The sequence below is a fragment of the Muntiacus reevesi genome, chromosome 3 (genome assembly GCF_963930625.1).
Source record: "Muntiacus reevesi chromosome 3, mMunRee1.1, whole genome shotgun sequence".
Lineage (NCBI taxonomy): Eukaryota > Metazoa > Chordata > Mammalia > Artiodactyla > Cervidae > Muntiacus > Muntiacus reevesi.
The window spans coordinates 31,760,329-31,777,197 of NC_089251.1; the positions used below are offsets into that span (position 1 = coordinate 31,760,329).

Below are 16,869 nucleotides of genomic sequence, written 5' to 3' on the forward strand. Positions count from 1 at the left end.
ACACTCTATGTGCAGACATGCAGAGACATTTAGACATTATCAAGTGAAAAGTGCAAGCTGCAGAATTGTAAATGTCATTTAACTCCTTACCCGAGGAGGGGGGTGTTATACATATGTGAAGAAAGTTATCTTAGAAACCATTATCACTGTTTTCTACTGGAAAGAGTGTTAGATATGTAAATTCTTTATACCCTTAAACACCCATTACCTGTATTGTATAAACATATACATTTATACAGCTCTATAGATCCTATATGCAGGTCAGGAAGCAACAGTTACAACTGGACATGGAACAACAGACTGGTTCCAAATAGGAAAAGGAGTACATCAAGGCTGCATATTGTCACCCTGCTTATTTAACTTATATGCAGAGTACATCATGAGAGACGCTGGGCTGGAAGAAGCACAAGCTGGAATCAAGATTGCCGGGAGAAATATCAATAACCTCAGATAAGCAGATGACACCACCCTTATGGCAGAAAGTGAAGAGGAACTAAAAAGCCTCTTGATGAAAGTGAAAGAGGAGAGTGAAAAAGTTGGCTTAAAGTTTAACATTCAGAAAACTAAGATCATGGCATCTGGTTCCATCACTTCGTGGGAAATAGATGGGGAAACAGTGGAAACAGAGTCAGACTATTTTTTTGGGTTCCAAAATCACTGCAGATGGTGATTTCAGCCATGAAATTAAAAGACGTTTACTCCTTGGAAGGAAAGTTATGACCAACCTAGATAGCATATTAAAAAGCAGAGACATTACTTTGCCAACAAAGGTGCGTCTAGTCAAGGCTATGGTTTTTCCAGTGGTCATGTATGGACGTGAGAGTTGGACTGTGAAGAAAGCTGAGTGCCGAAAAATTGATGCTTTTGAACTGTGGTGTTGGAGAAGACTCTTGAGAGTCCCTTGGACTGCAAGGAGATCCAACCAGTCCATCCTAGGGGAGATCAGTCCTCGGTGTTCATTGGAAGGACTGATGCTGAAGCTGAAACTCCAATACTTTGGCCACCTCATGCAAAGAGTTGACTCCTTGGAAAAGACCCTGATGCTGGGAGGGATGGGGGCAAGAGGAGAAGGGGATGACAGAGGATGAGATGGCTGGATGGCATCACCGACTTGATGGACATGAGTTTGAGTAAACTCCGGGAGTTGGTGATGGACAGGGAGGTCTGGCATGCTGTGATTCATGGGGTCACAAAGAGCTGGACATGACTGAGCGAGTGAACTGAACTGAAACTTCTTTAAAAAATATATATTCTTAGTCTAACCCAGATAAGGTTTGTTTTGTCAGAGTGGAATTGCTTTAAATTGATAAATTTATTTGACAAGAATTAAAATCTCTTTATTATATTGATTCTTCCAATATAGGTGCAAATTCACTCTTTTCGATTTTTCAATTCTATTCTCCATCCTTTCCCAGGATTTTGTATTTTCTTCACCTAGATCCTATACACTCCTTATTCAACTTTGTGTGTGCATGCATAGACACCTCAGTTGTGTCTGACTCTTTGCAAGCCTATGAACTGCAGCCTGCCAGGCTCCCCTGTACATGGGATTCTCCAGGCAAAATATTAGAGTGGGTTGCCATTTCCTTCTTCAGGGGATCATGTTGACCCAGGGATCAAAACAGCACCTTTCATCTCCTGCATTGCCAGCCAGGTTCTTTACCACTTAGCACCACCTAGGAAGCCCAATTACTGGTATATAGGAACTCTACTTATATATTTACTTTAACAATCATCTTTTTGAACTCTTACCTAGATTTTTTAGTTGCTACTTTTGGGATTGCTAATAAAAAAGCAGTCATAGTATCTGTAAATAACAACTTTTTTCTTTTAATTTTAGTTTGCACTTCATTTATTTTTCACACCTAACTACACTGGCTACAACTAAAACAATGCTACAAGAAAATAATGAAACCAAGTTTTCTTGTCCTATCTTTCATTTTTCCATATGGTTTATCTCTGGTGTTTCACTATCATTGTGATGTTGGCTACTAGGTTGAAATATCCTTTATGTCATAAAAATATCTTTCTGCCCAAACTCAAAAAACAAACAAAAAAACCCCCAAAGCAGTCAGGTAATGGAAGTTTTGGTATGTCCTCTTTTTTTTTTTAAAGGGCAATATGCTGAGTTTTATTTCTACTATTCCCAAGACTGCTGTTTTAGAAGGAAAATAAATTTAAGTAAGCCAAACAGAGAGTAAATTATATTTAAGTCATCCATACACAGAAAGAAATTCTAATTACGTTTACCGTCCTGGGTATGTGTATATATAATCAAAAGGTTTTGAACAGACACTGAATTTAAATAACTGCTTTTTTAACATGTGAGATAATCATATAGCTCATACCCGTGAGGTAACACTAGGTGCTATACCAAACCCCAAAATGTCACTAGCGTAACATAATACATGTTATTATTAAGTTATAAACAGTTATTCAGCTGTGAAAGTATTATTAACAGTTCAGTGCACCTGATTCCTATTCAGCGGGCACACCCTGCTCTTAAATACCTTGACCCAGAAGTGACACATTATTTCTGCTCACATTTCCCTGCAAAAACAGTCACTTGGTACCACCTAGATACAGGGGGTCTAGAAAATAAAATCCTTGCCTAGAAAGCTGGGCAAGTAGCATCTCTACATACAGCTTCTCATTTTTAACCTAATAATTTGATGAATTAATAATTTCCTAATAACAAAAGGAACTTTCATTCCTGGAATAAATTCTGATTAATCGTGGTGTGTTGTTTTATTATATTGCTGTATTTATAATTTACATACACGATTGCTTAGTAAAATTAGCTTATTTTCCTTTTCTTTTTGGCCTATTTGTTAAAAGGTTTCATATTGAAACCTTTTAGTTAGCATTATTTCTACTATATACATGGTAGGTGTTCAACATTTTAACAGTAAAACCACTATCCTGTCAGAAGGGAAGTGAGACAACAAATCCAACAATACCTGATCCAACAGACATATAGATCCTAGTTGCCATAATACAGACAGAAGTAATTTACTATAGAAATAAAGCATGAAGAACACTGAAAAAACCAGGAAACTGATATATCCTGAATAATATCTGTATTAAAACTTTTTTTTTTTTAAGTCATAATTTTCTGAAAGCCTCTGAAGGGCTTTACAGAATTTTTTTGTTGAAACCTTGGTCATCACCTGTCACAGAAGAACATTACCTTCCACAGGCCAATGCCAACCCAAAGTTACTCCAGAGGACATTTGGTATGAGAGAAGCTGGACAGTAAACTGGAACAAGAAGACAGGAAAATCTACCCTGAATTCTAGGAAATGGAGTATAGCCCAAGTACTGAACACGCTGCCTCCCCAATTCAACTCCTACATCTCTCTTCCTCAGTCGCATTACTTCAGCTACACTGGCCTCCTCATAGTTGCTAGACCAAGATGACACACTCCTGCCTCAGAGTCCTCATACCGACTGCTCCCCCTCAGTAGAATGCTCTTTCCAAGACTATCTGCAAAGCTTGCTCCTTTATCTCTTTCAAATGTTTGGTCAAAAGTCAGCTTCCAGGGGATTCTCTGATGGCTCAGTGGTAAAGAACCCGCCTGTCAATGCAGGAGACTCAGGTTCGATCCCTGATCTGGAAAGAGCCCACAGGCTGCAGAGCAACTAAGCCCACGAGTCAGGGCTACTGAGCCTGTGCTCTACAGCCTGCGTCCCACGGCCACTGAAGCCTGTGCGCCTACAGCCTGAGCCCGCAACAGAAGCAGCCCTCACAACGGAAGAAGCCACAACAGAAGCAGCAGCCCTCGCGGTAAGAAGCCAGCACACCGCAACTGGAAAGCAGCCCCTGCTTGCCACAACTAGAGAAAAGCCTGCATAGCAATGAAGATCCAGCACGGTCAAAAATGAATGCATAAAAGTTTAAATACTTAAAGAAAAAGATTTGTGTGCTAAAGGACATATCAGGAGAGTAAAGGGACTTTCCTGGCGGCCGGCGGCTAGACTCCGAGCTCCTAACGCAGGGATCCCGGTTAGGGAACCAGACCCCACATGCCGCGGCGAAGAGTTCACGCGCCGCAACTACAGATCCCGCATGCAGTAACCAGGACCCAGGGCAGTCTAATAAGTGATTGATTAAAATGTTTTTAAAGACCATTTCCTAAAAAAAGTGAAAGAACCCACAAAACAGAGACAATATTGGCAAATGATGTGTCTGATAAGGTACATGTATGCAGTATAGTCAAAGCTATGGTTTTTCCTGTCATCATGTATGGATGTGAGTGTTGACCATAAAGAAGGCTGAGTGCCGAAGAATTGATGCTCTTGAACCGTGGTGTTGGAGAAGACTCTTGAGAGTCCCTTGGACTGAAAGGAGATCAAATCAGTCAATCCTAAAGGACATCAATCCTGAATATTCATTGGAAGGACTGATGCTGAAGCTCCAATACTTTGGGCACCTGATGTGAACAGCCAACTCATTGGAAAGACACCTGATGCTGAGAAAGATTGAAGGCACGAGGAGAAGGGGGTGACAAAGGATGAGATGGCTGGATGGCATCACTGACTCAATGGACATGAGTTCAAGCAAGCTCTGGGAGATAGTGAAGGACAGGGAAGCCTGGCATGCTGCAGTCCATGGGGTCACAAAGAGTCGGACATGACTGAGCAACTGAACTGATGCAGTATATGAAGAATTCTTAGAAATCAACAAAAGACAAATAACTCAGTTCCTCAAAAAGTTAAACACAGAGTTAACATATGGCCTAGCAATTCCCCTCCTACATACCAGAAAGAATTAAAACATTTGTTGACACAAAAAGTTGTACACAAAACATTCACTGCAGCATTATTCATAATAGCCAAAAGTGTAAACAATACAAATATCCATCAACTGATAAAGAGATAAATAAAAGGTGGTGCAGCCATGAGGGAATATTATTCAGCCACAAAAAAAGGATACACACTATAATATGGATGAACTTTGAAAACATTATACTAAGTGAAAAAAGTGAGACACAAACGGCCACATGTTGCAGGACTCCATCTATATGGACTGTCCAGAACAGGCAAACCCAAGACACAGAAGGATTAGTGGTTACCAGAGGTTGAGGACAGTGGGGGGAGAATGAAAAATGACTACTACTAATAATAAAGATAATGAATATCAATGAGACCGAAAACAAAAAAAGATTAAAGAAACCAAAAGCTGGTTCTTTCAATTGATTTTTAAAAACTGACAAACCTCAAGCCAGCCAAAAAAATCTGCTTACCTGAATGTGTTTCTGCAGAAATTTAGAAAATGCTGGCAACAGGAAAGTCATTTATGAGTCTTAAAGACATTGAAGTCATTAAGGTCCCTGAAAATGGCTACAAGGCATTTTAATGGTGGGGAATACTTCATAAGATGTGCTGTGTTTTGTTTTTGCTTTTGTTTTTTTGTAAAGCTTCACTGTAACTAGTAGTGCTAACAACTTGGGAGTTTGTAAATTTTAGTAAAATCACATTTGTTTAAAAAAAAAAAAAACAACTGATAAATCTCTAGCAAAAAGGGGGGGGGGGGGGCGGCAAATAACCAGTATTAAGAATAAATAGGGGATATATTACTACAGACTGCAAACAATAAGAGAATACTACCAACAACTCTACAGACATAAACTCAACAACTTAAATGAAATGAACCAATTCCTGGAAAACCGCAAACGACTAAAGCTTACACAAGATGACACAGGTAATCTGAATAGTTCTCTAATTATAGTAGAAAATGAATTCATAGTTAAAATGCTCCCACAAAAGAAGTCTCCAGACCCCAGAATGCTTCACTAGTTAATTCCATCAAACATTTAAAGAAGAAATAACACCAGTTCTACACACAGTCCATTCTCATTATTCACAATAGTTATGTTCTATAAAGTCACCATGAGTGTTAAATTAGCGAATACTGATCCACTGCTCCTAAGTGAAATACAAAGTTCCTACAAGCCTCTGGTCATATTTTTCAACATAACCTTGTTTTACATGTGTTTCTGTTTAGAGGTATCTTATTTAATACATATTACTGACTCACTGATTTTGAACTCATGGCCAAAAGGACTGTAACTCACACCTAAACAAAGCTTATGTAACACAGGTGTTTTCTCCATAAGGCACACCATTTCCTTGCATTTAAGAATGAATGCCAGACAGCACTTCAGTACTACACTTGGGAGCCATTTTAAATAGTGAGAGGACTAACAAAAAGCACAAAAATGCAAACACCATGACACTAAATAGACCACCAAAAGGAACATTTTTCACTATGAGAGCTGAAACAAGAAAGCACAGCATCACCTTGTTTGACTTCAGCAGAGATCTCAGCATCAGGTGACAAATGTTTTGCCACTCAGCCGATGTCCATGAATAGACAAGAGTGCCACGTATTGATTTTGGGATGAGGAGTAAATTTTAGCAAGCAGGTGAATCCACAAATACAGCTGACCCTAAAACAACACAGGTTTAACTGTACACCTGTTAGGTCCACCTACACAAGGAATTTTTTCCAACAGTAAAAACTACAGTATTACACAATTCAAGGTTGGTTCAATCTGTGGATGAGGAGCTATAGATACGGAGGGTTGCCAACAGGTCACTTGATTCTCGACTGTACAGAGGGTTGGCACCCCTAACACCCAAAATGTTAAAGGGTCAACTGTACTGAATCCACGAATAGTGAGGATCAATTGTAATCTCTCTCAGGAAACAAAGTGGGAAGATTTCCATTTTTATGAGGTCAACACTATCCTGATACCAAAACCCAGACATAAACAGCACAAGAAAAACTACAGATTAATATTCCTTATGAACATAACCATAAATGTCCTCAACAAACCCAGCAATATATATAAAGAGTAATACACAACCAAGTAAGGTTTCTTTCCCCAGGAAAGTAAGGCCAATTCAAAATTTGAAATGTCAATGTAATCCACCATATTATAAAATCTAAAAAGTAAAGCATTCACAAAAAACCACACAGCTAACAGGAAACACTTTCATCAAACCTTTGTCATTTGCTACCACCTCTGTCTGCCACGAAACAGACTTGGGAAATACACATGAAGCAAACCCAATACTAAAAAGACTAGAAAAGCTGCCCTTCTTGCTGCCCACCCATCTATTCTCAAGGTGTGACTTTTCTATCACAAACCTGTAATAGGTTTTCTCCTAGCAAAAATATTCTTAAATTTGATCAGAAATAAATACACCAGTCGGACATGACTGAGCTGAACTGAACTATACCAGTATTTTTTAAACTATTTTATTTCGCTGCTTGTGGGCTTTCTCTAGCTGCAGTGCATGAGCTTCTCGCTGCCATGGCTTCTCTCGTTGGGGAGCACTGGCTCTAGTGCATGGGCTTCAGGAGCTGCAGCACATGGGCTCAGCAGGTGCAGTACCCAGGCTTATTCGCTTCGCAGCGTGTGGAATCTTCCCGGACCAGGGAGCAAATCCATGTCCCCTGCATTGGCAGGCAGACTACTATACACTGCACCACCAGGGAAGTCCAAATAAATTAATATTTAATGATGTTTTAACAAAAAGCATCATGGAACCCAGAGTCACTGTGATGCACAACTCTGAAAGCAACAGTCACATAAAATACAACATGTGAACATGAACAGCTCCCCCTGGGGCTGTGCAACAGACTCCTGACTGATTCCACCACCTCAAGAACCCAGAGGACCAGCTGCACAGGTGATCGTGGAATGGGAAGAACAGTGGCGTAAGAATTCAGAGAAAAGGGACTTCCCTGCTGGTCCAGTGGTCAAGACTCTGAGCTCCCAATGCAGGGGGCCCAGGTTCGATCCCTGGTCAGGGAACTAGATCCCACATGCCGCAACTAAGACATGGTACAGCCAAATAAATGAATAAATTAAAAAGAAAAAAAAAGAATTCAGAGAAAAGAAAAATCAACATGAGCTAGAATGAAGTGGGGAAAGAGTTTGCTTTCTTTTTTCCCTCTCAAGAATCATACAATTCTGTTGTGTTGAAGAACATGCCAGAACCTCCTATATAGGTGAAGATTTCAAGAGACTGGCAGAATTTAAGTATAGACTTCTGTTGGAGACCTGTAAGCGTGAGAGGTGTACAAGGAATAGGTATAAAATAAGAAACATTGATGGGGGAAAAATGTATACCCCTATTCATCCTTTTAATTCAAGAGAGCCCTACTCTAACCCTGATAACCTCTCTGTAGCTAGACTTTTCAGCTCTCTACAATACACCCCAAAAATGGCCCCAAACACAGACAATGATGCTATCACCTGCAGAAAAACATTACAACTACTAGAACAAAAATATCTGTAAGTTCAACTTCTACAACTCTCCACATTTGGATCCCAGATTGTCTTTTCTGGCTTTATCTTTTACTATACTTCACAAGACTCAAAGGCATAAGACATACACTGCATTTTTTCAGCCTTCCTTTGTCTGGAATACCCTTATCCATATTCACCCCTGAATATCCAGGCCAAACCCTCTCTGAGACCAACTTTCCATGTTCCTTCCTCCACTAGATTTTAGTATTACTTTTAGTTTGCTATTACACAGCCCCAACAACACAAATTTATGGTGTTATTATGGTTTATGATGAAACTTAGGTGAACACAATACCAAGTTATCTCACAGTTCTGTGCCAGGATTCTGGCCATGGCCTAAGAGGGTCTTCTGCTGAGGGTCGCACAGAGCTGAAACAGAAGTGACAGCTGGGACTGTGAACTTATCTGATTCTTTTCCAGGCTTACCACGAACCTTACTTGTTGGCAGGTTTCAGTCCCTTACTATTTTCTTCCTGACTTTCTACCAGGAGTCACTCAGCAACTAGAGGCTGCTTGCCATTCCTTGCTACATGCTTTCTCCGTATCAATTCACAAAGCCTAAGTCAAGAGAGTGGGATCTAGCGCACAATCTCCTAAAGCACAACATGGACCTTCCACTGCGTTCCCAAACTTGTCCACAGCTTGTTCAGGTCTCTGTCATTCATTCCACACTGACCTTGGGAAACAAGTGGCAAATGGGGTCCCTGAGACTAGAAAGCTTTTCATTAGAACTGTTTCAAACCTCTGCACCTAGTAAGAAATAACATCTGTACAATATTCAGTTTTCTCATTCAGAAACATTAGATGATCTACATTTATTAATTTTTCAGTAACATTAACAAACCATGCTTACAACACTTATGACCCCTTGGACTGTACCCAGCTAGGCTCCTCTGTCCATGGGATTTCCCAGACAAGAATACAGGAGTAGATTGCCATTTCCTTCTCCAGCTTCCCAACCCAGGGAGCAAACCTGCATCTCCTCCATTGACAGATGGGTTCTCTACCACTGAGCCACCAGGGAAGTCAACAACATACCAGGCATCATGAAATCATTTTTCACACATTCTAGCCTAATCATCTGATGCTCCAAACAGCAAATTCTATTATCTCTATCTTAAAGTTGGGGGAAATTGAGAACAGTTAGTCTAAGGTCCCTACAACTCCAAATGTGGTCCTTATACCAAAGCACCAGCATCACCTGTGAACTTATTGCAAATGCAGAATCTCTGGCTACACTGCAGACCTACTGAATAATCACCTACATTACAATAAGCTTCCCAGATGATTCTTATACACACTAATGTTTGAGCACTGATTTAAATGACTTGTCCAAGCTGACACAATAGCTCAATGAATTAAACAACCAAAATCAGATCCAGATTGCTAAGGTTATTCCCAAGCTGCTAATAAAAATAGTCTTGGAACTTCCCTGGAGGTCCAATGATTAAGACCTTGGGCTCCCAATGCAGGGAATATGAGTTCAATCTCGGGTCGGGAAACTAAGATCCTGCATACTGCTCAGGAGAGGCCAAAAATATATATATATAGATAGTCCTATATTCTTCTTTACGTCTTTCATAGGTGTTTAATGATACACATGAAAAGTATTCATTATTTTTATCTTGTAATGCATCTCTTTTTGACATCTTTCTCCTTCTCTCCCCTCTCCACCACTCTCTCTCACACACACAAACACACAATGTAAAAGAGAAAACCTTTCCAAAAATATCAATTTCATGGGTACCATCCGTTTAAACTTACAAAATTTGCCAGAAGCACTCAAATCATACAGGAAACTAGAAAATCAATAGCAATACATTAAAATTTTTATGTTACTCTTTAGAATAACTCACTAATATCATTAACCACTTTATTTGAAACTGAATATGGCTAAACCAACTACTAAATAATTCAGACATCAGTGGGTTAAAGATTCAAGATGATGTGGGCCACCCCAAGCTACTGAAAGTCCATTCTAAATGTAGTATCAATGATGTTCGCTGCTAAACATCAGCAGCAAAAGAATTTCCAAATGACAACTGTTTCACAACATAATTTTTACTAAAAGAGCAAATTACCAAGAAGACGCAGTAATTAATTAGGTTTACAGTGTCCCTTGATGTTCAGGACTCAGTACATGTGTTTTTACAATTAACCAATTTTAGTTTTGTCAAGCAAGGTCAGAAGTAAAATTACCACCGAAATGTCCAAATGTAATTCAAAAGGGTCTTGGAAGGCAAATACCATGGTGTGTCTTGAAACAACTCTCTTTCACAAACAAGAAAGAGGTACTGAGCCAGTTTTCCCGGCAAACAAGACTCAATATAGTTGATTAATTTTACTCAAATTGTGCTCTCTTTAAAGAGAGAACAGTGTCTTATCACCAATAAAAAAGGTGAGCAACAACAAAGGTTTAGCACTCATTTCTGCAGGTAGAAACATTTAAAAGAAAAGTCTCTGCCATCAAGAAGCACAGTCTTACTGATACATATAAACTGAATTTCTTCCTACTTGTTCATAATAAAATATGCATTTTATTTGGGGAATATATACCTTCAGAGGTAAACATTTTTTAAAGCACTCATTTATAATCTTTGAGAACGTTTTTCTTAATAGGACTCAAAACCTAGAAAAACACAAAAGGTAAAGATTGGCAAATTTATTTATTAATATATTAACAGAAAAAAAATGGGCAGAAAAAAAAACTGCATAAATCGGTCAAAGCCAAAATTGGGAAACAGATCTCTGACATGTATGACAAAGGGCCAGTTTCCTTAATCTACACTGCACTCTTAGAAATTAGTATAAAAAAGACCAGGAAGCAAAAAAATAAAATAAAATAAGGGCAAAAATCTGAACAGACAAGTTTACTGAAAAATACACAGAAAGTCAATAAGCATAGGAAGTTACTCTATAATAACAGCCACTAAACAAATGTAGGTATTTAAGCTTAACTAAAATTAAATAAAATTCAAAATCCAGCTCTTTAGTCCTGCTAGTCACATTTCAAGTGCTCAATGGCCACACTTGACAAGTGGCTAGTGTACTGGACAGCACAGATACAGACCATTTCCATCAAGTTCTACTGAACAAAACAGCTAAAGAAATGCTCTGTTAATGTACCAAAATGGCAAAGACTACAGATGCAGCAGGGCATGGCAACCCACTGCAGTATTCTTGCCTGAAGAATCCCCACGGACAGAGGAGCCTGGAGGGCTACATCCATGGGGTTGCAAAGAGTCAGACACAATTGAGTGACTAAGCACATTAATTTCAGTTTGGAAACTAAATTATTTTCAATATTTGTATATGCACTTAATTCCTATTCCTAGTATAGTGACTCATCCAAGACTCTCTACATACTGCCGTTCTACTTTTTTAAAAACCATGAGTCTAAGACTTCCCTGGTGATACAGTGGATAAGAATTCACCTGCCAATGCAGGGAACACGGGTTCAATCCTTGATCCAGGAAAATTCCACACGCCGAGGTGCGCCACAACTACAAGCCTGAACTTCAGAGCAGGAGAGCTGAAACTAATGAGCACACGTGCTGCGACTACTGAAGCCCGTGTGCCTAGAGCCTGTGCTCTGCAAGGAGAAAAACCACCGCAACAAAGAGTAGCTCCTGCTCTCCGAAACCTGAGAAAGCCTACAGGCAGCAAGGAAACCCGCCCCCCCCCAACCAAATATAAATAAATGAATAAGTTATTTTTAAAAAGAGCCTATATAGCTGTAATAGAAAACTAACACTATTGTTTTTAAGTCATATCTAAAGAATTCTAAAATTAAGTATGCTCAAAAACCTTTTAAAAACCCTAAAAACACGATAAATCAAACTGTACTAAAAGTACTAAATTGCCCAATACTACAACACTATAACTATGAGGATGGCCTCTATGAGATATGGAAAGAAAGAAAACAGAACTAGTGGAGCATTCCAAGTCTTCTGGCTTCCCAGGTGGCCCTACTGGTAAAGAACCCGCCTGCCAATGCAAGAGACATAAAAGATGCAGCTTAGATCCTTGGGTCAGGAAGAACCCCTGGAAGAGGGCATGACAACCCACTCCAGTATTCTTGCCCGGGGAATCCCATGGACGGAGGAGTCTGGAGGGCTACAGTCCATGGGGTCGCAAAGAGTAGGACATGACTGAAGCGACTCAGTATGCATGCATGTATTAATAAAAAGGATAAAGACAGCAGACAAACCTTACTGATCAGGATCCTGAAGTTATATCTTCCACACAACTGGCCTCCTTCCAGATAGCTTTTGTAGTGAAAACATAATGCCCTTTCACTGACAGCAAAATTGCACAGCCTTTTAAAAGTAGATAGATTTTGTGGATGAGGAAAGAGTAAGGACTTCTGCAAATCTGACATCATTTTCTCAGCTCCTGTCATAATTCTAGGAGATGCAGCAACAGCACTTTCCACAGAAATTTTTAACTTATGTGTTTAAAAAAGATTTTTCCTTCCCTTCTCCTTAGTTTGTGGGCTTTCAAGACAGGAACATGAGAACAGGACAGAATGAAGGATGAACTGAAAACAATAATATAAAATTCAAGAGAAGAATACAAGGGAAATTTACTTCAGTATTAAGGCAAAAAGGAAGATCTGTCAAGCAAAAAATCCCCTAGCACAAACAGACCTGCAGATGGAAATCTCATAAACGTATATAATATCTTATAATTTTATGTCAATTATACCTCAAAAAAACTGGTTAGTTTTGAAAAGTATGGGTTAGAGCAGTTTCTCAGTTTTTCACCCATGCTCTTCACAATCTTTCTCATTCTATTTTTAACATATTCCAGGAAGATTTTGTCCAGTTTTACTTTCTATAAAACAATATATTTCTTTAATATGGTTTTCCAAGATGCACACTCTCCTGGAGATTCTAATATTTACAAGTACAAACATAAGACAAATTCAGACATAGAAAGACTCTAGCCAACCAATACAGGCCCAAGGAGATATCCCCAGGCCTGGCCATACTCCTAGCAGAAGATAATTACTTATGGTCAAGATTAAGAGAACTCAAAAGTTTCTAATATGTCTGTTTTTTCTAAAGTATATTTTAAGACTTTTTTCTTTCTAATCATTACATATATTTTATCATTTTACTTTTAAATAATTATTTTCTATTTTCAGTACTTCCTACAGAAAGGTAATTAGCTTATGAGTTATTTCTTTAATAGAAATTTTCTTCCATTTTATTTCCTGAAGTTAAATGACTTTAGGCATGTGTGCTTCAGTCATGTCTGACTCTCTGCAACCCCATGGACTGTAGCCCACCAGGCTCTTCCGTCCATGGGGATTCCCCAGGCAAGAATACTGGAGTGTGCTGCCATGACCTCCTCCAGGGGGGCTTGCCACCCCAGGGATAGAACCTGTGGCTCCTGTACTGCAGACGGATTCTTTACCACTGAGCCACTGGGGAAGCCCAAATGACTTTAGGTAAATAACATAAATTTAAAAACCTACGTACTTTCAAAACAGTATTAACCACTAAGTGAAGTATAGATACCAAAAAAAAAAAAAAACCAACCCTTTTTCTTCAGTCTAGAAATCACATGCTAAAGATCTACACTCGCCTGCTATTCTCCTCACCTCTAACACTCATCCTTTACTTACACTCTGACCACTTCACTCCTCAAAGATAACCTAATGCAGTCTCTAAGGTCTGCTGCTCTCTTTCACCTACTATCACAAACTTGTCCTAAAAAGACACTTTTCCCTTTTAATACGTCCCCAGCTGTGGTATACGACAAGGGAAAACTCCCAAAACAAAAAAAAGGTATCAACAAAATTATACTCTTTTGAAAGTTCTATTTTGTAAAAATAGCTAAATTCCTCAGGGATGTCACCTAATGTGTACATGATACAATGCTTTGTTTTGCTTAAACAAAACAAACAAAAAAAAAGAGCGTATCTTTGAACACAGTTCTAAAGTCAATGTAATGATTTTCAGTATCTCTGGCTTACTACAAATTTTTCTGTTTTAATTGCACCAAACACCATACTGCAGGTCTCTTATCCAAATCACATCATCACCACTACCACTGCTACCTTTAAAATTTAAAACACGTAATGGGAGTTCCCTGGTGGCCTAGGGGTTAGTATTCCAGTCTTGCCATGGCCTGGGTTCAGTTCCTGGTGGGGGAACTGATATCCTGCAAGCCACAGGGTGCAGCCAATAAATAAATAAATTTAAAATGTAATACTGTTAACTAAATACTTGAATAATGCTTTATATAACTAGTGTATTTATGAGACAAATATAAGATCAGTAGGGACACAATCCACTGCTGTGAATGAACAATAAGTTCAAGTGAGTCTTAATCCCATTATTTCTCTGTATAATGTCTTCAGTTATTGGAACCCATCTATTCTCTACATTTAATCAGACTTTGGCATAATCTTATATAATAATTACAAATCGTATTATTTTTGCTTTTTCAGGTTGTTCACAGCAATCCTGTATCAATTTGTTTCTCTCTCTCACATACACACAACACCCCAAATCACTAATATATAGGATATAAATACATATGTTACTGAATAATTTTATTTATCTATTGCTCTATTATTGGTCAGGAACACAACCCCATTTTAATAACGTTCCCTAAAACAGGATAGCTCTACAATGTAAGTACCAAGAACACAATGAAATATGAAGTAGATATGACCTATATTCAATGAATAAGTTTAACATATCCTTTCTGAAACTCTGTTCCTAGAACATTTGGCCTTAATGCCTATGAGGTAAGTTTAAGACTTGCTTCTCCTGGTTCTCTTAATCTTATAAAATATACAGTTTCCTAATTTAGGTCAAAGTTATCTCTATCTGTCAAACCACTAACTTTCTGATCTCATTATTCTACATCTGAAAATATTAAATATTTACTTTTATTTTTCTCACATTTACTTCTACCTATTTCTCCTATAAACAGAAACCTTTTGAACACTGAGGTTTATTTTAATTACTCACTTTATAGATGATAAAAAAAGAGTAGACTGTTTTCTAGATTTTGGCTACTAGAAAAAAGAAGTTTTGGTGTCACCATTCTCTTTCTAAAATTCATTTTTATTTAGTCTGAGCTCTTACATATTTGCCAGAATCAAATAAAAATACCAAACCACTAATATACTAATATACTAATCACTTCAGGAACTCACTCGAAGCTCTACTGATTAGCTCTAGTCTTTACATCTTCTAAATACTACTTGCACATAACTAGCTAAGGCTTGAAATGTTTGTTATAAATGAGCAAACATAATAATTTACTACAGGAAAATAGACTGTAGATGCAAATTTCTCCTGTCACAATCTCCCAAAGATCAGACTATTTTATCCCAAGAGATAATTCATAAAGTACTCATGAAATTTTAGAGACTTTAATTAACACAATGAAGGTTGGGATCTGGTTACTTACGAATTTACCATCCTTCTTTAAATAAAAGAGGTCGTGAAGTAGTGCTGATCAAGTAGAACAAAATAAAAGTCTTTTGTGAAGGAGGAATTTCCCCACCACCCAACAAAATTATTTCTAGAGTTTTTTCTTTGGAGGGAAACGGCCAGCAACTACAGTTATGAAGATACACTGTAAATGAAAGCACACAACAAATGTGCTTTTATTTATTCACTAACTTTTCCACATGTCCTACTAAAACAGACAAACAAGTTTAAGGTTCATGAATCCTCTAAAACATAACATTTACAAAACAAATGCAAAAGATTTACAAAGCAAATGTGCAAGAATGAATAAACAAAAGGACCCAGATTTGGGGAAATAAAAAAAACTGGACGGTAATATATCAAATGTTCACAGAGCCTGGTGAAGTTAAATACATGATTTATTTCCTTTTTTATACTAAAATACTATAATTTTCCTAACTTTCCCACAGTGAACATTTGTTACTTTTATATTCAGAAAACTCCCCTTTAAAATATAAAACATACAACACACCATAAAGAGGGGCTTCATTTAGAGGGGCTCTCCAGGTTATACAAATATTATTGACATGATTCACCATTAAAAATAATGCTTCCAATCCTTCACACTTCCCAACACTAAAACGCTGCTGTCTTACGTCCTATTACTTTTCTGCTGCACCCTCAGAAGATGGAATGAACTTGACTTTCTCCAAACCTTTCATTTCTAAATATATATACATGGACGCTTTTAACTTTTTCATAAAAAACATAAAAGTTCTCACTCATCCTCAATACTCTATTTTTTAAACCTACCTCTAAATTTCGTTAAGATAAATTTAGAAGGAAAAAAAGGATGGTTTTATCCACTAATCACAACTTGGTGAGGCCATCACCACTCTAGCTGCGAAAAAGTCAAGGCCGGGTAAAACTACAGGTCCCACCATGCACTGCTGCCTTGTTCAGAGTAGGTCTCTACGGAAACAGAAAAAAAAAAAAAAAATTCTACAAGTCCCACCTGTTACTTCGTTTCTAAACACCTCCTGCACTTTCGGCTCCAACAGCAAACATAAAACAAGAGCCTCGTGACCTCCGGCCGGATCCAGGAGCCC

At 38.2% G+C, this 16,869-nt stretch overlaps 1 protein-coding gene and 2 non-coding genes across 3 annotated transcripts in view; 2 read left to right on the plus strand and 1 right to left on the minus strand.

Moving 5' to 3' along the window:
- ASXL2 (ASXL transcriptional regulator 2) overlaps nt 1-16,869 on the minus strand; it is a 115,144-nt gene that overhangs the window by 97,472 nt on the left and 803 nt on the right. The window lies entirely within an intron of this gene.
- Nucleotides 5,222-5,351, plus strand: LOC136165844 (small nucleolar RNA SNORA33). Its single transcript, XR_010662811.1, has one exon. It is a non-coding gene; the product is annotated as a small nucleolar RNA SNORA33 (small nucleolar RNA).
- Nucleotides 7,754-7,826, plus strand: TRNAG-CCC (transfer RNA glycine (anticodon CCC)). Its single transcript has one exon. It is a non-coding gene; the product is annotated as a tRNA-Gly (tRNA).